The following is a 20,657-nucleotide window of genomic DNA, read 5'->3' on the forward strand; positions in this document are numbered from 1 at the left end:
CACATAGACAGATAGGCCAGTCAAAAATCAAGATGGAGGTTTGCAGGAATGAAAGGGTTCTAAGACTGCCAACAGAGTGCTACGGAAGGTAGGGTTGCCAAGTCCAATTTAAGAAGTGTCTGGGAACTTTGGGGGTGGAGCCAGGAGATTTTGGGAGTGGAACCAGGAGCAAGGTTGTGACAAGCATAACTGAACTCCAAAAGGAGTTCTGGCCATCACATTTAAGGGACTGCACACCTTTGAAATGCCTTCCCTCCATGGGAAATAATGAAGGATAGGAGCACCTTCTTTGGGAGCTCATAGAATTGGAGCCTCTGGTCCAATTCTTTTGAAACTTGGAGGGTATTCTGGGGAGAGGCACTGGATGCTATGCTGCAAATAGCAAACTCATGCTAATAATGTCCGCAAGAGTCCAAATCAATTTCCTATAAGATGTATTGGCAAGTCGAATTCCAGTAAGCCACTAAGGTCAGTAAAATACTCCAAGATTCCTCGTTGCACTTCAGCTTTGTCTAGTTTTTCAAAAATATTAACCAGGGCATGGCAAGAATGCAAAGAGCCATCGAGGCTTCTAGTGTCCTGGCCCTACTGGTGGACCTCCTGATGGTGCCTTTTTTTTTACCACTGACAGAATGTTGGACTGGGCCATTGGCCTGATCCAACATGGCTTCTCTTATGTTCTTATGTCTGGGCAGTGATGATCTGTATTCTTGGGGGAAGGGGAGAAGTGGGGAAGTGGGAGGGCTTCTGGTGTCCTGACCCCACTGATGGACCTCCTGATGGCTCCTGGGTTTTTTGGCCACTGTGTGACGCAGAGTATTGAACGGGATGGGACCCTCGGTCCATCAAAGTCAGTATTATCTACTCAGACTGGCAGCAGCTCTCCAGGGTCTCAAGCTGAGGTCTTTCACACCTACTTGCCTGGACCTTTTTTAGTTGGAGATGCCGGGAATTGAACCTGGGACCTTCTGCTTACCAAGCAGATGCTCTGCCACTGAGTATATACATATATATAGGCCTCGGATTCAGTGGGAGCTGAATATATATACTGGGAAGAGGGATCGAGATACTCTGCCAAACCAAGGTCCACACCCTGTTTGACGTGTGTCCTTTTTGCCCAACTTTTTTGTCCTTTTCAAAAATGCTGCAGAAAATCCAGAGGCCTGGCCTTCCGTTTGCCCAAAATTAAACTGGAGCATCTTAAAGACTTTATTCCTTGCATATCCTTTTGTGGATTAGAGCCCTCAACGGGTGTTGTTTTTGTAACCTCATTGGAAGATTAATATTATTGGATTCCTTCCCCAAGGTCAAACGGTCTGTAATCCAATTAACACGCAGCCCTGTCATGCAACCGTTTGCTTTTGCAAAGATGAATCTCAGCCTAAGAAAAGCAGAGTCTAAATGCATCCGTCCCCGATGCCTTTGTAGCAAGCCTCTGTGAATTTAAATGGGGCTGGTACGAGATAACTACTTGGTGGAGTATGTACCCTGTGGGTCAGATCCATCCACCTTAATTTTAAAAAGGCGCTTGCTTCTGAAACTAATCTTCCAGTGCAAATTGCTGTCTCTGCAACTGCATTTCTTAGAAGGGGGTGGGGGAGGATAGGGAGAAAGCTATACACAACGGAGCATCCCATTTAGTTCAGCCTTAAGGACTAGCCGGTTGATGGCAATATCCAGGGATGACCTGAATGTGTGAATGGGGCATTATTCGCATGAACTCTCATGGGGTTTCTATTTTATTTTTGGTTAAATTGTTTTAAACTATTATTGCAAGCCTCCTTGAACTATGAGGAAGGAGGGCTATAAACATTTTAAATGTGTTAAACATATAAATGTTTTTCTACAAAAAAAAAAGCCCTGGGAGGGTCACACATTTTTCTGAAAGCATTTGTGGTTTTGCAAAGATCCCCTAGAAGTGGGGCGTGAGTCCTCCATTGCACAGTTGTATTTTCTTAAAAGAAGCCCCGTGGTGCAGAGTGGTAAAGCTGCAGTACTTCAGTCCGAGCTCTGCTCATAACCTGAGTTCAATCCCGGCAGAAGCTGGGTTCAGGTAGCCGGCTCAGGGTTGACTCAGCCTTCCATCCTTCCGAGGTCGGTAAAATGAGTAGCCAGCTTGGAAAAAAATGGGGTAAAGTTAGTCCCCTGTGCAACTACAGGTCGTTTCTGACTCTGGGGTGACGTCGCATCACAACGTTTTCACAGCAGACTTTTTACAGGGTGGTTTGCCATTGCCTTCCCCTCATTTTACTGACCTCGGAAGGATGGAAGGCTGAGTCAACCTTGAACCAGCTACCTAAACCCAGCTTCCGCCAGGATCGAACTCAGGTCATGAGCAGAGAGCTTGGACCAGCTAGCTGGGGGTAAAGTGAAGATGACTGGAGAAGGCAATGGCAAACCACCTTATAAAATGCATGCCAAGAAAGTGTCATGATGTGATATCACCCCATGGGTCGGTAACGACTCCGTGCTTGCACAGGCAACGATCTTTCCTTTCCTTTTCTAAAAACTCTCAAACACCCTGACCAAACAAAGCAATCCTAAACCAACTGACACCCTTCTGTTGAAGTCCATGGCGAGCCTGTTTACTTCCGTCGATGGAGAAAGGTACTACTTTCCTTAGGATGGCGCTGTGAACCTCCAAGTTTATCTCAGTTGGTGGAACCTCATCTTCATCTAGCACCATCAGTTCCTACAGCCGGACATCCGGGAGGTAACTGTAATCTTAGAGATATGGCAGTGACCTTCATTTTCCATTGTGCACCAACAGGCATAGTCATTTCTCTTCTGAGCAGCTGAGTCTGTAGGTTTGATATATGAGCTGCTGAAGCTCTTGGGCCAGCAAGTTCATCCAGTCAGCGCGGTGAGCTCTCCTCCTACTCTAGATTCTTCCTTTGCACAGGCGTGAACGAGACCAATCCACCCTTGTGTGATATCGCCTACTTTTATCCTCTGCCCCTTACATATTACAGGTGGCTGGAGTGCTATACAGCTAATCAGTGTGACAGTAACCATTTGGGGAGGTGAGACGGCGGGGAGGGTTGGTAGAAAAGCCCAGCAGGAACTCATTTGCATATTAGGCCACACCCTCTGCCATCACCATTGTCTCACACAGGGCTTTTTTGTAGAAAAAGCCCAGCAGGAGCTCATTTGCATATTAGGTCACACCCTCTGATATAACCATTGTTTCACACAGCTTTATGTAGGGAAAAGCCCAGCAGGAACTCATTTGCATATTAGGCCACATCCTCTGATAACACCATTGTTTTCACGCAGGGCTTTTTTGTAGAAAAAAATCAGTAGAGCTCTCTCAGCCCCACCTACCTGTCTGTTGTGGGGAAAGGCAGGGAAGGCAATAGTGTAAGCTGCTCTGAGACAGTGACCAGTTTCCCACTAGCGTTACGCCGCTGTCACTCTCCTCTTCTCCGCGGGGCTTCCGTCGGATTCCACACTATCTGCCCCGGGGCTGCAACTGGCTCCACCTCTTTCACTCAGCAAACAAGATCCTCTAAAAACCAGTTTCTGTTTGCCGTGCGAAAAAGGCAACGCTAGTTGCAGCCCCAGGGCAGTGTGAAATCCAACGGAAGCCCCACAGAGAAGAGTAGCGTGAGAGCGGCATAAGGGTAGTGGGAAATCACTCTCTGAGTGAAAGGCAGGGGTATAATCCCACTCTTCTTCTTCGCCTTCTTTTGGGCACAATGAGGAAGTCCACATGTATTCTAGTAGCATATTGACCTCCCCCCGGGGGAAATGGCAGAAGCAAGGGGCTGAAGCCAGTTTGGTGTAGTGGTTAAATGTGTGGACTCTTATCTGGGAGAACCGGGTTTGATTCCTCACTCTTCCACTTGCAGCTGCTGAAATGGCCTTGGGTCAGCCATAGCTATCTCAAGATTTGTCCTTGAAAGGGCAATGTCTTCTTCTCCACACACAAATGGAACAAATCTGAATTAGGCACCTTGTGTGGGGTTAGGGAAAAATCTCTAACTCACCTCTGACTAGGGTTGACAACTCTGGGCTGGCAAATTCCTGGAGATTTTTTTTTTTGGGGGGGGTGAAGTCTGAGGAGGGTGGAGTTTGAGGAGCAAAGGGACCTCAGCAGGGTATAATTCCATAGAGTCCACCCTCCAAAGTATCTGTTTTTTCCAAGGTCACACTGATCTCCGTAGCCTGGATATCAGCTGTAATTCCAGATCTCCAGGTCCCACCTGGAGGCTGGCAGCCCTACTTCTGTCAAATAATGTGGGCCCAACCTAGTAATGTGGGAATAGAAAGAGACAGAGCACCATCCATGGGGAAGTTCTCACGGGACTGCCAGACCTCAGACTATGACTTGTTATTGCAGTGTTTTAGGTTCCTTGGGGTTGCCACTGTGAAGGAGTCACATGCAAAGGTCAGAGGTCAGCATTCTGCCTTGCTCTCAATGGTCACGTGATGCTACCTCCCACCGAGACAGACGTTTGGTCTATCAAGGTCAGTATTGTCCGCTCTGACTGGCAGCAGCCTTCCAGGATCTCAGAGCCTTCAAATCATCCATCACCAGATCTTTTTTATTTTTTACTGGAGATGCTGGGAACTGAACCTACGACTTTCTGCATGCAAAACCGGTACTCTGACCCCAAGCCATGACCCCAGTCGTTACTGGAGATGCTGGGAACTGAACCTATGACTTTCTGCATGCAAAACCGGTACTCTGGTGCCAATCCATGATCCCAGTCATTCTAGTCAGGATAGCAAAAAAAGCAATCTGGCCTCCTGTGCTGAAAGACACACCATTTGGATTTTCCACTGGGGATCCATGATATCTTGGGTGCTCCCTGTTCAGATGGCATTTCTTTTTTTCTTTGGGGAGAGGGAAACTGCCTGTCTCCCCCCCCACCCCCACCCCCGGCCATTCAACCTCTCAAAGTCATCACAAAATAACTTCGTCCCAGTTCTTGGCACATTCACAAACAAAAAGTCAAATGCTGTGCCTGCCTGCATTTCTTAGTGGTTTCTAACAGTGGAAAATTCCTACGTTAACCTCTTACCCGCTCATAACAATACTGTCTTGTGGTGTGACTTGGAGCTTCTTGAAAACAGGCTGTTGGTGTTGAAATGTTGCTTTTGCACCAGAGGACAAATACCTGTCCTTGAAGACGGTAGCATTTTCCTGCAGTGTGCACCTTTCGCCAAGGTTGCGTTGATTCCCCGCCTCCTTTTCCAGAGAGAGATCCCACCAAATGTTGCATCATGCAAAATGCAGGTGAACATTCTCACGGGGGAGGGGGGTGGGTGGGCAGACACAATAAAGTCCACTCACCAGTCATAAAGAACAGAGCGCCTTGGAGGGAGAGCATTCATAGTCCGACAATGCACAACTCTCAAGGATCACACTCACAGGGACTGTGGGCTACTGTGGCTGGCTCTGCAACCAAGCCAAGCCAGCGACACTTTGTGATGGAGGGTGTCAAAGCACTACTAGCTGCCAGTTCTCAATGGCCCTTGACTGGCACCCCAGATCCAAGTCAAGCTTGTGTGCCATAGCCTCAGGATAGGGTTTTTCAGCTCTGGGTTGAGAAATACCTGGAAAATTTGTGGGTGGAGTCTGAGCAGGGTGGGGTTTGGAGAGGGGAGGGACCTCAGTTTGGTCTAATGCCATAGAGGCCGCCTTCCAAAGCAGCCATTTTCTCCAGGGGAACTCATCTGGAGGTCACTCGTAATCCCAGGAGATCTCCAGACACCAGCTAGATGTTGTGTAAATTAAAAAAACCGCTAAGAGACACCATAAATTTTGAACAAGACAGTGTAATGTAGAGGTCAGTGGCGTTCTGACAAAGCTTGCGCATAGGACTTCAAATAGACAAGAGCATGTAGCAAAAAGACATTCACAGAAGACAGTTCAAAAACAGCCTTTCCAATCACAAAGAAGTAACAATATGCCAGTATTTAGTTCCTAGAACTAAAGGAAGTTCATAGAACTAAAGGAAGCCCTTCCAAAGACAGATATCAAGACGTTTCATCCGTCTTTCTTCAGTTTGGAGGCTTATTTATCACTGGAACTGGAAATATATACATACATGTCACATTAAATTGTTATACAATAGTCAAACAATTGTCAAAACATCATAAACAGAACACTCACCCCAATCTTTACAATACATTCACAGAAGACCAACAAGGTTCAAAACATGCCTGTAAGATTTCCAGGTTCTCAAAACTCTAGAGCCTTGTTACAACATTTGAAAGACTAACATGGAAAGCAGCATTGTTGGTTTGATGTACCATGCCACCTTGAACAGACTCTGCTTGGGCTGACCATATGGGATCACGACTTGCAAACAACCTAGGAGGAGCTACATAGACAGCCGCCTGCAAGTTGCATTGAGCATCCCAGGGGAAGAAGGAAGGAGTCCAAGGATAATAAATAAAGCTGCCAGAATTTTACCAGGCTGTAATTAAATGAATGAGATTAAATTGTGTGACTGTACCTTTGACGGTAAAGAGAATCCCTGCTATTTAGCAGAGGGAGTGGTGCGAAATGGCGGGAGCCAGAAGCAGAGATTTTCAAGCGTATGAGTTGATCTGTGTGCGAAAAACGCATACTGTAATATAGTGAGTTCAAGGCAATGAAGAGGTGAGGTGGAAGTAATCGTAGCTCTTCATTAGGTACAGCATAGTCTAGGGCTGCACTCTAAGACTGAAGAACTGGGCCCACGGGGCCAACTAGGTACAACTCAGGGTTCCTGCGCAAGCACGTTATTGGATCATTCAAACCAGCAGGGGGCCCGTGATTGGAGCAGGGCGGCAGGGATTTGGATACTACTGCCCATTGTTCCCGAGTCCCCCAAGCACCATAATGAGCCAGGCAGGGACACCCATGTTAGTCTTCACTTAGGTCCTCACACACAACAGATACTGTGGGTGAGTGAAATGATTTTTAAAAAGACATATATGGGGGTTTGGTAGAGGCTCTGAGATTGTTACCAACGTCATGTTTGTGTATTAGCTCCGCGAAGCAGCATCAGTGAGACAGAAAGGCTGAAGAAGGGCCAGGGAAAATACGAAACCGTGAGAAAGCCTAGGAATACAGTCTCTCTGGGAGAGCATACCATCATTCACAGTCAATGCTGGAGGAGTTCCACACATACATATATATAAAGACAGACTTGAGGCATTACTAGAGGCCCATTACAACGTATGTGGATTATCTAATGGACTCTTTGGGAACGTCAGGGGAGAACTCTGAGTGTGCTGTGTAAGGCTGAGTCCTGAAAGAAAGGAATGTACGAGTGGACATTGTGAAGGTTGAAAATTGTTTATATTGCACTGAATATAATGTATACATACGTTGTTGTGTGAAAGAATTTCTTTTTTTTCTGGTGAATTTATTGTTCTCCTGTTCAATATACACTGGAACCTGTGGTGTAGTTTTGCTATAATTAAAGGGGCAGCATTCCCCCCTGCTGGAATCAATAGTGATCATGACCTCCAAGAATCTCTGGCCCAGCGATGCCTGGAATGTATCCCTCGTGGACGTGTAAACGATACAATGCCATTTGTGTGTGTTTGTAGGGGTGGGTGCGGGGGAATAACAGCATCTTTTGAAGAAGAAAATAGTCCAAAAGCACCTTAAAGACTAACAAGATCTGTAGAATAAAATCGGAGCCTAGTGGCACCTTTAAGACCGACAGACTTTTATTCAGAATGTAGGCTTTCATGTGCATGCACACACACAAAAGCTTCCATTCGGAATCAAACTTTGTTGCTCTTAAAGGTGCTACGGGACTCTAACTTTATTCTGTTGTTTCAGACCAACACAGCTGCCCACCTGGATGTAACAAAATTTGTGGGAGCTTTTTGTGAGTCACTGCTCACTTGTTCGAAGACAGCTAGAATACTGTAGCAGTGACTCACGAAATCTCTATCTTGCCACCAGTTTTATTAGTCTTTTAAGGTACCGCTGGACTCTTTGTTCTTTTCTGCGGGTAAAGATAAAGGTCGTCCCCTGTGCAAGCACCAGTCTTTTCCGACTCTGGGGTGACGTTGCTTTCACACCATTTTCACGGCAGACTTTTTTAACGGGGTGGTTTGCCGTTGCCTTCCCCAGTCATCTACGCTTTCCCCCCAGCAAGCTGGGAACTCATTTTACCCACCTCAGAAGGATGGAAGGCTGAGTCAACCTTGAGCCAGCTACCTGATCCCAGCTTCTGCTGGGATCAAACTCAGGTCGTGAGCAGACAGCTCGGACCGCAATACTGCAGCTTTACCATGCTGCACCACGGGGCTCCTTTCTGCGGCTACAGACAGATTAACATGGCCACCCATCTTGATCTAGCATCTTTTTTGGCATCCCTTTCCCCCCTTCTTGGTGTATTTACAACATTGTTGATTTAATCACTGGATTTAAGCCATGTTGGTATTTTTACACGCCGCGAGCAGGATCAGAAATGCTGTTGATGGATGAATCGTGACTTCAACAACAACAAAAGCCTTCACAACTGTCAGTCACCGGCGGCTACTTAACTTATGCAACAAGTTTCTGGGGAAAGACCTATTCCAAACACTGTCTTCCTCGGGTATTTACAAAGCGTCAGTGTCTCCAGAACATTGCCAAATGCTTTAAGAAGGAATGAAACAATCTTGGATGTTTCTCAAAACCTTAAGTAGTTTATACAGTCCTACAGGAGTTCTACTACACGGTTGCCCAAAGGTTAGTGTCTTTTTTCCAAGCTTGCTATTTCCAGAGTCTCTCTGTTCAGTATAGGGTATACAGGTATAGCAGTGGTGTGTATTGTATTTAATATTTAGTGTTGTTATTGTTTTTTGCCATCAAGTCACAGCAACCCTGTAAGGCAGGGGTGTCAAACATGTGGCCTGGGGGCCGAATCAGGCTCTTGGAGGGCTCCTATCAGGTCCCCAGGCAACTGACTGTCATCTGCTTCCTTCTCCCTCTCTCTTGCTTCCTTCTTCATAACAGCTTGCTTTGCCAGGCTTGCTCAATAGCACAGGAGCTACAGAGCAAAGTCTCTATTTTCGCCATTGGCTGAACTTCCTCCCTTGGGAAGGAAGGGAAGAGGGAGAGCTTGCTTTTTTTTTTATTTAAGCAAATTATAGTCCGCCCTTTCCCAAAAATGGGCTTTGCCAGGCTCGCTCAATCACACAGCAGAGCTACTGAGCCAATCCTCTCTTCCTTCTATTGGCTGAGGCTCCTCCCTCTCCTGGTCCCCGGGGGAAGGAAGGAAAGAGCCAGAGCTTCTTTTGCCCACTTTCCTCAATCCCATGGGAGAGATACAAAGAAAGCACTTTTAAAACCAATGAGTGCTAATGTTTTAAGCATGTTTTATTTTAAGGTGGTTTTTAAAAAAAAAAAACCTTTGTGTTTTTGTCCTTTATAAACTTTTGAACAAAGCAGGAGTCAAGTTGCACCTTTAAGACCAACCAATTTTTATTTAGAACGTAAGCTTTCGTGTGCTCGTAAGCACACTTCATCAGACGAGGAATCTAGCACAGTGAGCAAAACCATACCTAGCTGAGCAGAGCCATACATAGCTGGTAGGCAGTGGCCCAGAATGCAACATGGTACAGATTTAAGAACCAGTGATAGTGAAGTAAAATTATCTGGTAGGCAGTGGTTTAGAATGTAAAATGGTACAATGACAGAATAGTACAATTAACAAATTGAGCAAACCTTTGATCTGAGTAGCATGAGCATGCGAAAGCAACAAACCAGTAGTATGTCAAAATGTGAGATAAACTTTACATCTCTGTGCTACCTAATCTTAAATAGGGACACATATGGCCTGGCCCAACATGGCTCGGCCCGACAAGGTCTCATTTATGTCAGATTCGGCCCTCATAACAAATGAGCTTGACAGCCTTGCAGTAGGGTTTCTAAGGCAGGAGACATTTTGGAGGTGTTTTGCCATTGCCTGCCTCTGCATAGTGACGCTGGACTCCCTTGGTAGTCTCCCATCCAGATAGATACTGAGTAGGGCAGACTCTACTTAGCTTCTGAGATTTGACAAGATTGGGCTACCTGGACCATCCAGGTCAGGGCATTCCGGGTCTTTAGAAAATCTTTAGAAAACATTTATTGATCCAGTTCTGACTGAAAGCGTGTTACAGTACTCTGGAAGCATGGACACAATGCCCCAAATAGAACAGTTTGAACTCGCTCCTTTATCGAGAAATGCTTATGTTCGGGTTGCCAAGTCCCCCTCCGTTGCTCAGGTGATGGACTTATTCGCACATGCTTCATGTGTGCAGTGTGATGATGTCACCAGGAAGTGATGCCATCATGCCAAGGACATCGTGCAGGGATGCTCTAGGACTCACACGAAAAACTCTATGGTACCATAGAGTTTTACTGCAATTCCTAGAGCGTCACACTGGACACCATAGAGTTTTTGCCACGAATCCTCGATTAAAAACCACAGAGTTTTTACTGTGAGTCCTAGAGCGTCCTTACGTGACGTCCCCAGCGTGATGACATCACTTCCAGGTACTGTCATCATGCCGGGGACGGTGCGCACCGATGGGGCTCTTCCAAGATGGTGATCCATCCGTGGCCTGGTCCCTGCTGGCAGGTTGGGGCCCTCGTGGGTGAGGGATTCTCTGCCCCTTGCGGGAGCTTGGCAACCCTAGTTTATGTGCCAGTTAAGTTATGCGTTGTAAAGGTTGTGATACTTTTGTTGTATTAAATATTATTTGTCACCCATTAGCTGTTAGCTGTTCTTCGCTGTTGCTTCTGACTTCCTGGTTTCTTCCCCACAGCTGTTGTTGCTTGTGGATCCAGGATGGAAAGTGCAAGAGAGGCATTTTAAAATGAAACGTAAATTCTGACCAAGATAAGCTTTTTATTTTTAATTGCTTTACAGACACAGGAGAAGTAGGGCATTATTTCCCAGCATCGCTGGTGCAAAATGGCACCTCGCTCTCTTTGTAGGCATTTCCTAGAACTCAAAGGTGAACTTCTGGATCTCCTGACAAAAATATTTAATCTTTCATTGAAATCTGCCTCCGTTCCTGAGAACTGGAAGGTAGCAAATGTCACCCCCATCTTTAAAAAGGGTTCCAGAGGAGATCTGGGAAACTACAGGCCAGTCAGTCTGACTTCAATACTGGGAAAGTTGGTAGAAACCATTATCAAGGACAGAATGAGTAGGCACATTGATGAACACGAGTTATTGAGGAAGACTGTGTACAATTTTGGTCACCGCACCTCAAAAAGAATATTATAGCATTGGAAAAAGTCCAGAAAAGGGCAATTAGAATGATTAAAGGTTTGGAACACTTTCCCTATGAAGGAAGGTTAAAACGCTTGGGGCTCTTTAGCTTGGAGAAACGTCGACTGCGGGGTGACATAATAGATAGAAGTTTACAAGATTATGCATGGGATGGAGAAAGTAGAGAAAGAAGTACTTTTCTCCCTTTCTCTCAAGAACTCGTGGGCATTCAATGAAATTGCTGAGCAGTCGGATTAAAACAGATAAAAGGAAGTACTTCTTCACCCAAAGGGTGATTAACGTGTGGAATTCACTGCCGCAGGAGGTGGTGGCGGCTACAAGCACAGGCAGCTTCAAGAGGGGATTGGATAAAAATATGGAGCTGAGGTCCATCAGTGGCTATTAGCCACAGTATATTACTGGAACTGTCTGGGGGCAGTGATGCTCTGTATTCTTGGTGCTTGGGGGGGGAGGCAAAGTGGAAGGTCTTTTAGCCCCACTTGTGAACCTCCTGATGGCACTTGGGGTTTTTTTTGGGGGGGTGGGGTTTGGCCACTGTGTGACACAGAGTGTTGGACTGGATGGGCCATTGGCCTGATCCAACATGGCTTCTCTTATGTTCCTTGTAGTGAGGATAAAAAGAAGGTGAGGAAAATGACAGAAGACATTTTGGGTCTGTTCCCAAGAAACTTTAAATAAATTAAATAAAACCAGGGGTGGAATTCTAGCAGGAGCTTTTTTGCATATTAGGCCACACACCCCTTATGTAGCCAATCCTCCAAGAGCTTACAAGGCTCTTTTTTGTAAGCTCTTGGAGGATTCGCTACATCAGGGCTGTGTGGCCTAATATGCAAGAAGCTCATGCTAGAATTCCACCCGTGAATAAAATGATGGCTTATTGGGTTCCTGGTCCCATCAGAACAACTCTCTCTGGGTCCATGGATGTTACATTGGGCAAGAATGGATGCATTCTTCACTACTGACCTTTTTTGTGTGTGTGTTATGTACTCAGGATGCTCTGTGTGTGTGTCTACAGCACTGTCAAGTTGTAGCTGACTTATGGGGACCCCAGCAGGGGACTTCCAAGGCCAGTGAGAACCAGAGATGTTCTGCCATTGATGTCCTCTGAAGAGTCTTCCTTGGTGGTCTCCCTTCCAAGTACCCACCCTGCTTAGCTTCCAAGATCACAACATCCCCTGTAGTTTCTTTGTTTAGCTTCCAAGATCAGACAAGAATGGGCTACACTATGCCTCTACCCCCCACCCTGCAACTCAGGGGTCTGTAAATAGGTAAAGGTAGTCCCCTGTGCAAGCACCGAGCCCATAAAGTGACATCACATCAGGACGTTTTCTTGGCAGACTTTCCCCCAGTCATCTGCAGTCCAGCGGTGTCGAACTCAGGGCCAGATCTGACATAAATGAGATCTTGTTGGGCCAAGCCAGTTCAGGCCGGACCATATGTGTCCCTATTTAAGATTAGCAGAGATATAAACTTTATAAAGGACATAGATAAACACAAAGGGTTTTTTTTGAAAAAAACACCTTGAAATAAAACATGCTTAAAACACTAGCACTTGTTAGTCATAAAGTTGCTTTCTTTGTATCTCTCTCATGGGATCCAGGGAAATGGGCAAAGGAAGTTCTGGCTCTTTTCTTCCTTCCCCAGGGGACCAGGAGGGGGAGGAGCCTCAGCCAATAGAAGGAAGAGAGGCTTGGCTCAGTAGCTCTGCTGAGCGACTGAGAGAGCCTGGCAAAGCAAGCTCTCCCTCTCCCCTTCCTCCCCAAGGGAGGAGCTTCAGCCAATGGAGAAAATAGAGACTTTGCTCTGTAGCTCCTGTGCTATTGAGCAAGCCTTGCAAAGGAAGCTGTTATGTAGAAGGAAGCAAGAGAGAGGGAGAAGGAAGCAGATGACAGCCAGTTGCTCGGGGGGGGGCTGATAGGAGCTCTCCGAGGGCCTAATTCGGCCCCTGGGCCTTTTGTTTGACAACCCTGTTCTACATTTTACCCTCAGCAAGCTGGCTACTCATTTTACTGTGAACCTGGTCCCCAGACTGTGATAGAAACAGGACTTTAATACAGGGCCAAGTCCATACTAGCCCAGTTGTTCACTACTACTGCTGCTGCTGCTGCTGCTACTTTCTTCTTGTTTCTTCTTCATTTCGCAGCTATTCAGAACAAACCTGAAAAAGCCAAGAATATTTTGAGATCTCTGTAGCTCACAGACTGGTGCTTGCACAGGGGACTACCTTTACCTTTAGCTCACAGACTGAGGAAAAATACGCTCCTGAGAACAAAAAATATTGAGCAAGTGTCGAGTTGATGCCACCAGAGGGAGCCCAAACATCATCTCCATCCCTACTGGAAGGGGTTTTGAAGCAAGCAAGCCAGAGTCCACATTCCACTGTGACTCACAGCAGACGATGGCAACACAATAGATTCTAAGAAAACAGATATATCGTCTCAGTGTCACTAACGAGATTTCTCAGGCAGGGAAGCTGAGCCTCTTTAGATGAGTGGCAGGTTCTCAACAATTTGGCTTTGTAACAATGAGTAACAAGGGTAAGTACTAGCATAGCAAGGCTATTTGTCTTGTACTTATACCCCGCTTTTATCTCCCTCAGGAACCCAAAGCAGCTTGTAACACTGCAATCATTCTCTCCTCCTCCACGTAAGCCTCACCACAACAACCTTGTGAGATAGGTTAGGCTGAGAATATTTGCGGACCTGCCTGTCCCACATTGGTCTTGTCAGCCACCAGCGAGCCTGCAGCAAACGTGGACTATTGCACCCTTCTTAAATCTTCGTTCGCGAAGCCAAGCCGAGAGAGAGAGAGATTTGACTGGTCCACCAGACAGTTTCTGTTGTGGGGGGCAGGGGATTCGAACCTGGATCTCTCCCAGATCTTACTCTAACTGCTGCACCATTAGGGTTACCAATCCCCATTTTGGGGCAAGGGATCCCCCCTCCACCAATTTGGAGGCCCTCCCCCACTTCAGGGCTATCAAAAAGTGGGGGGAGAAGAGAAATGTCTGGTGAGCACACCATTATCCCCTATGGAGACCTATATAGAAAATAGATCCATGGGTATCTGTGGCTCTGGGAGTTGTTTTTTAAGATAAAAAAGGTAAAGGTAGTCCCCTGTGCAAGCACCAGTCATTTCCAACTCTGGGGTGACGATGCTTTCACAACGTATTCACGGCAGACTTTTTGCGGGGTGGTTTGCCATTGCCTTCCCCAGCAATCTACACTTTCCCCCCAGCAAACTGGGTACTCATTCGACCGACCTTGGAAGGCTGAGTCAACCTCGAGCCAGCTACCTGAACCCAGCTTCTGCCAAGATCGAACAGAGCTTAGGACTGCAGTACTGCAGCTTTACTACTCAGCGCCACATTTCCAGCATTTCTGTGAGAGAGCTCTCACAGAAGTTGCCCTTTCAAGGACAGCTCTGCGAGAGCTGTGGCTCACCCAAAGCCATTCCAGCAGCTGCAAGTGGAAGACTGGGAAATCAAACCCAGTTCTCCCAAATAAGAGTCCGCACACTTAACCACTACACCAAACCGACTCTCAGTTTCCCTGGCTTTCTAGAAGAAGAAGAAGAAGGAGAAGGAGAAGGAGAAGACATTGGATTTATATTCCACCCTCCACTCAAGAGTCTCAGAGCGGCTCACAATCTCCTTTATCTCCCACCCCCACAACAGACACCCTGTGAGTTGGGTGGGGCTGAGAGGACTCTCACAGCAGCTGCCCTTTCAAGGACAACCTCTGCCAGAGCTATGGCTGACCCAAGGCCATGCCAGCAGGTGCAAGTGGAGGAGTGGGGAATCAGACCTCGTTCTCCCAGATAAGAGTCTGCACACTTAACCACTACACCAAACTGGCTCTCTTGAGGGTCTCTCATCCAAGTACTAACCAGGGCTGACTCAACTTAGCTTCTGTGGCCTGATTGATGAGATTGTGCTAACCTGGGCCATCCAGGTCACGGTATAGTTCAGCTGCTCCTACAGATTACATTTCAGAGGGCAGATAAAACTATAGAGAGCCATGCTGGGTTCTCTCCAGGGACTCCATCCGTTCAGACTGTAGATCTCACATGTCCTCTCTGGCTTTCTAAATTCTCCTGCTGAAATTCTTCCCAGTCCTGGAGACATGTAGGGGGAGATGCTACAAGGAAAGATGCTCCATTGCAAACTTGATCCAACTGAAATTGTTATTGAATTAAATTCTACAGCGAACATTAACACAGATTATTGACCACCTTCTTCCGTCAATCTACTATAACATTCATCCGCATTTCATACTAGAAAACATTCTTAATTCACGAACAATTGATACACCTATACTAACCAAGAATCATTTCCTATTCTGAATCTTATTATCTGATATCACCCGTTAATTACCATTCAGTTCCCCCTATTTCATTTTATCCTAATCAGCATAATAACAATAACATCAACCTGATTACCTTCGTATTTTCTAAATCCGAAGTGGCCAAACTGTGGTTTGGGAGCCACACGTGGCTCTTTCACACATGGTGTGTGGCTCTTGGAGCCCCCACTACCCAGCTTGGAGAGTGAATTTAACGTTACTTTCTTTCCACCTCTCCTCTTTCCCATCTATTTCCCTCCCTCCCTATCTTGTGACTCTCAAACATCTGACGTTTATTCTATGTGGCTCTTATGTTAAGTAAATTTGGCCACCCCTGATCTAGATTAAACTTTCTTCCACTAACCGTCTGTTATTACATTTCCTCCCCCTCTGTTTGCCTTCCAAGAAATCAGCTTCACCTAATTTTTTTTTTTAAAGGAAAGAAAACCAAATGTCTGCCTCTATTGTGGCACCAAGAGAACTTGGCAGGTTGGGGAAAAGACACTCCCTCTTGTTAGAGAGGAATTGCAAACTTGATGCATAAACTGTCACCCGCATTCTCAAAGGACCAAGCCTCGTTTTCCCCATCCAAGTAGATGAGACCACCGAAGAAGAGCTACCCGGATCACATATACCAGTGATACATTCAGTGGCTCCGTCATGCCACCTGTGGCTTTTTGAGCAGCATCCCCCAATGTGGCACATGCCCCGTGTTTCAGGCCAGCGGGCATTGTGGATGGCAGGTGGTTCCCACATAGAACAAAGGGTTTTTAACCACCCTGTCTCTTCTTGCAGTGCTAGAGTTCAATCGAAGGATACCTTTAACCAGGGGTCGTTCTGTAGAAAAATAGGTGGTGGAGCTCATTAGCGTAACTCAGTAGTATATGCCGCCACCCCAGCCAAAAGCAACCCGATGTAAGAAAGAAGAGCCCCAGGCGGTCGAAGCCTGCTTGGGCTGGCTGGATCTCTAGCCAGCCCAAGCAGGCCTCGCTTGCTTGGGGCTCTCCTGCCCCCCCCCACCAGTCAAAAGACCAGCAAGCCACCCGCCACACAAAATCACATAAGAAGTAGAGAAAGAGTGGTGTGGGCTTCTTCTGCCATTAATGAGGGCTGCTGGGGGCGGGGCAAAGCCCCTGGTGGCTGGCTGGCTGGCTGCTCTCCTAATCCAAGGATTGTTATGCAGCTGCACCTACTATTCAGTGGACAAGGTAGGTGGGGAGGAAGAGTGGGAACACACAGAAAGGTTCAGGAGCTGCGCTCCTGTGAGCTCCTGCTGAATCTGAGGCCTGCTTTTAACATTAAGGAAGCATTTATCCTTTGATATCCAGACTAATCACAAGTTCCGGAGAACTTGAAAGCCTGCAGCGTTCGGCATCACGACTCTGAGATGCAAGCCCTCCTCCCCCCTTCAGATACACCACGGCTGGCTCTTCTGGGTGGATGGTAATTGGGAATGTGGCTGCGCACTGTGGAGTGAATGCCACCGGCATGCACTTCCAGGGGATAACAATTCCCATGCATTGTTTTTGCGAGCAGATGCCTCTGAAAGTGTTGGACAGAGACCAACTCGGTCTCGCCACAAATGCATAGTGTTTGTTGTGCACAAAACGCGGAATTTGTAGCCTGCGACATCTGTGGACTTTTATCGCCATTTTAGTCTCCAACGTTTTTAAAAAAGGAAACGGGAAGGGGCTGCAGGTGGCCATGAATGTTACCTTCCCACACGAATCCACTATTCCGGGAGCGCAGTGTTGTGGACTTGGATGCAAGAGAGTTCAGAATCACACTTGAGGGACTGAGTTTACTGTTCTGGTTAAGCTCTCTTTCTGGAAAGAAGAAGATGACAACAAAGATGACGATGAAGATTACAAAGACTGCGGATTTACACCCCAGCCTTCTCTCTGAATCAGAGACCCAGAGCGGCTTACAATCTCCTTTATCTTCTCCCACCACAACAGACACCCTGTGAGGTGGGTGGGGCTGAGAGGCCTCTCACAGCAGCTGCCCTTTCAAGGACAACTCTTGCAAGAGCTATGGCTAACCCAAGGCCATTCCAGCAGCTGCAAGTGGAGGAGTGGGGAATCAAACCCGGTTCTCCCAGATAAGAGTCCACACACTTAACCACTACACCGGCTCTACACCAAACCAAAGCAAGAGAGAGGAAGAAGGAAGCAGAGCCAGTTGCTCGGGGGCCTGATTCAGCCCCCAGGCCGCATGTTTGACACCCCTGGTCTGACAGTCCTACACCAGTTGGTGTACTGGTTAAGAGTGCAGACTCTATTCTGGGAGAACGAGATTTGATTCCCCACCAAACTGGCTTGTGGAGAACTTGTGGGCTTATTAAAAGGATAAAATGGGGAAGGAATCACATACACCACCTTGATAGTATCTAAGGATGGGCAGGGAGAAAAATATACTTGACAAAGAGGAGGAAGGTGGCAGCAACTTTCATCATGGTTAAGACTGGTGGACTCTAATCCGGAGAACCAGGTTTGATTCCCTCCTCCTCCTCCACATGCAGCCAGCTGGGTGACCTTGGGCAAGTCACTGTTCCCCTTACCTCATAAGATGCCAGTTGTGGGGAAAGGAAAGGGGGGGGATTGTAAGCCACTTCGGGGAGCGAAGGAGGCGGGGGGGACAAAACCAAATCTTCTTATCTTTTTCTTCTTCCCATTTCAGATGTGATGTGATCTTGCAGCACTGGCTAAACTCATAAGCAAACGGTGCATTCAGAGAGCTGTGCTGTATTGTAAGAACTTAAGAATGTAAGAGAAGCCATGTTGGATCAGGCCAATGGCCCATCCACTCTGTGTCACACAGTGGCAAAAAAAAAAAAAAACAGGTGCCATCAGGATGTCCACCAGCGGGGCCAGGACACTAGAAGCCCTCCCACTGTTCCCTCCCCCCAAGCACCCAGAATACAGAGCATCACTGCCCCAGACAGAGAGTTTCGTCAACACGTGGCTAATAGCCACTGATGGACCTTTGCTCCATGTTTATCCAGTTCCCTCTTGAAGCTTTCTATGCTTGTAGCCACCATCACCTCCTGCAGCAGTGACATTTGTAGTGGCTTTGTGTGTGTGTGTCTGCATTTGTGGCCCCATACCTGGAAGTTATGGTGACCTCTGGCAACTCCTGCTGGGGCATGGAGGACATTCAGAGACGTGACTTGATACATCCTGCTTCGGCCTCCCAACTGCTGGTATTCCTTTGGAGGTCTCCCATCCAAGTACTTGCCAGAGTCAGCCCTGCTTAGCTTCTGAGATCTGACAAGATCAGGCTTGTCTGGGCTATCCAGGCCAGGCCCATTTGTCGCACCCTACAAGATGTTTTGGGCACCCACCGTTCGCGCGCATGCGCAGAGATCGAGGATGTCGCAACGGTTGCTTCTCTTTGCAAGCTCACGTGGCTTGCCGTTTCCTGTCTCCAGCAATCTCAGCTTGTTGTCTGTGACCCTGGCCTTCTCCCAATACTGTCATCACTGTGGGCTCAGTGAACAGGGAAAAGCCCAGTGCCGAATCCCCACCCCACGGTGGCGCACATACGAGTAGTCCTTGATCTTGCCCATTTGCAGGTAGGCACTTTCAGAAGGCCCTGCTCTGATGAGCAAAACTGTCGCAGGCTCATGGTGGTGCACAGGAGAAAGGCGGTCCTACAGACAGAAAGGCCCAAGGCCATTCAGGGCTTTGTACATTAGTTGTCAGGGCTTTGTTTCGTAGCAGGAACTCCTTTGCATATTAGGCCACACATCCCTGATGTAGCCAATCCTCCTGGAGCTTACAGTAGGCCCTGTAAGAAGAGCCCTTTAAGCTCTTGGAAGATTGGCTGCACAAGGTGTGGGGGCGGGGTAGGTATGGCCTAATATGCAAAGGAGGTCCTGCTACAAAAAAAGCCCGGGTTGACACCTTAAATTGAGCCCGATAACTGATGAGCAGCCAATGGAGTAACTACAGAGTAAATTTTTCACCTCCCCCCTCCTACAGCAGCCTCCCCACCATGTTGCTTTGGAGTGATCCTTGGTGCATATTCCAAGAGCAGTATTTTGGGAGGCAGCTGGAATGGGGGAGAAAGTTGTGCCCAGGCAGGAAGCGATCATTCCGCTCATGGAAACACCTCTAGCTTTATAGATGATGCATAACTACTGTTGTTTCCTATAATTCATGCACTGTTCAGGGTCCCTCCGTGGGCTTTTCCGCATTTTTTCCCCTTGCTTGTGTGTTCCTGTTGGTTTGAGTTTTGTTGTTGTTCTGCACGTTTTGCTCCCTCTAGTGGTCAACGTGATATTACACCGGTTTACGTCCACCATAAAAATCCAGGGAGATATGCTGAATATAAATCAATGTACATCAAATAGACCACTAGGGGGAGCAAAACTTGTGTGGAACAGAAAAAAACCCTGAAGCAACAGGAACACAAACATGAGAAAAAAATGATGTGGAAAAGCCCTTTATCTAGATATGTCACAACTGAAGATATCCACACACCTGACAAGAGAGGATGCTAATCCACAAAAGCTTCCAACACAATATATCTGCTGGCCTTGTAAGTTGTTGCAAGATCCTGCATCAGTTGTTGTAGCAACGATCCGGCACAGCTATCTGTGAGAGCCAGTTTCGTGTAGTGGTGAAGTGCACAGACTCTTATCTGGGAGAACCAGGTTTGATTCTCCACTTGCAGCTGCTGGAATGGCCTTGGGTTAGCCATAGCTCTCAGAGTTGTCCTTGAAAGGGCAGATTTTGGGAGAGCTCTCTCAGCCCCACCTACCTCACAGGGTGTCTGTTGTGGGGGAAGGAGATTGTAAGCCGCTCTGAGACTGATTCAGAGAGAAGGGAGGGGTATAAATCTGCATTCTTCTTCTGCAGTTTTCTATCTGTTGTGAATAAAAGACCTATCAGAACTATTCAACATTTACTCCTGTTTAAATCTCCTGTTGGGAAAGGAGCCCTGTGGTGCAGAGTGGTAAACTGCAGTACTGCAGTCCAAGCTCTGCTCACGATCCTGGCGGAAGCTGGGTTCAGATAGCCGGCTCAAGGTTGACTCAGCCTCCCATCCTTCCGTGGTCAGTAAAATAAGTACGCATCTAGCTTGG

General features: G+C 47.2%; 1 protein-coding gene across 1 annotated transcript in view; it reads left to right on the plus strand.

Moving 5' to 3' along the window:
• Positions 1–20,657, plus strand: part of MLF2 (myeloid leukemia factor 2) — a 449,608-nt gene that overhangs the window by 364,024 nt on the left and 64,927 nt on the right. The gene's annotated exons all lie outside the window — the stretch shown is intronic.

Source organism: Heteronotia binoei, chromosome 4 (genome assembly GCF_032191835.1).
Source record: "Heteronotia binoei isolate CCM8104 ecotype False Entrance Well chromosome 4, APGP_CSIRO_Hbin_v1, whole genome shotgun sequence".
Classification (NCBI taxonomy): domain Eukaryota; kingdom Metazoa; phylum Chordata; class Lepidosauria; order Squamata; family Gekkonidae; genus Heteronotia; species Heteronotia binoei.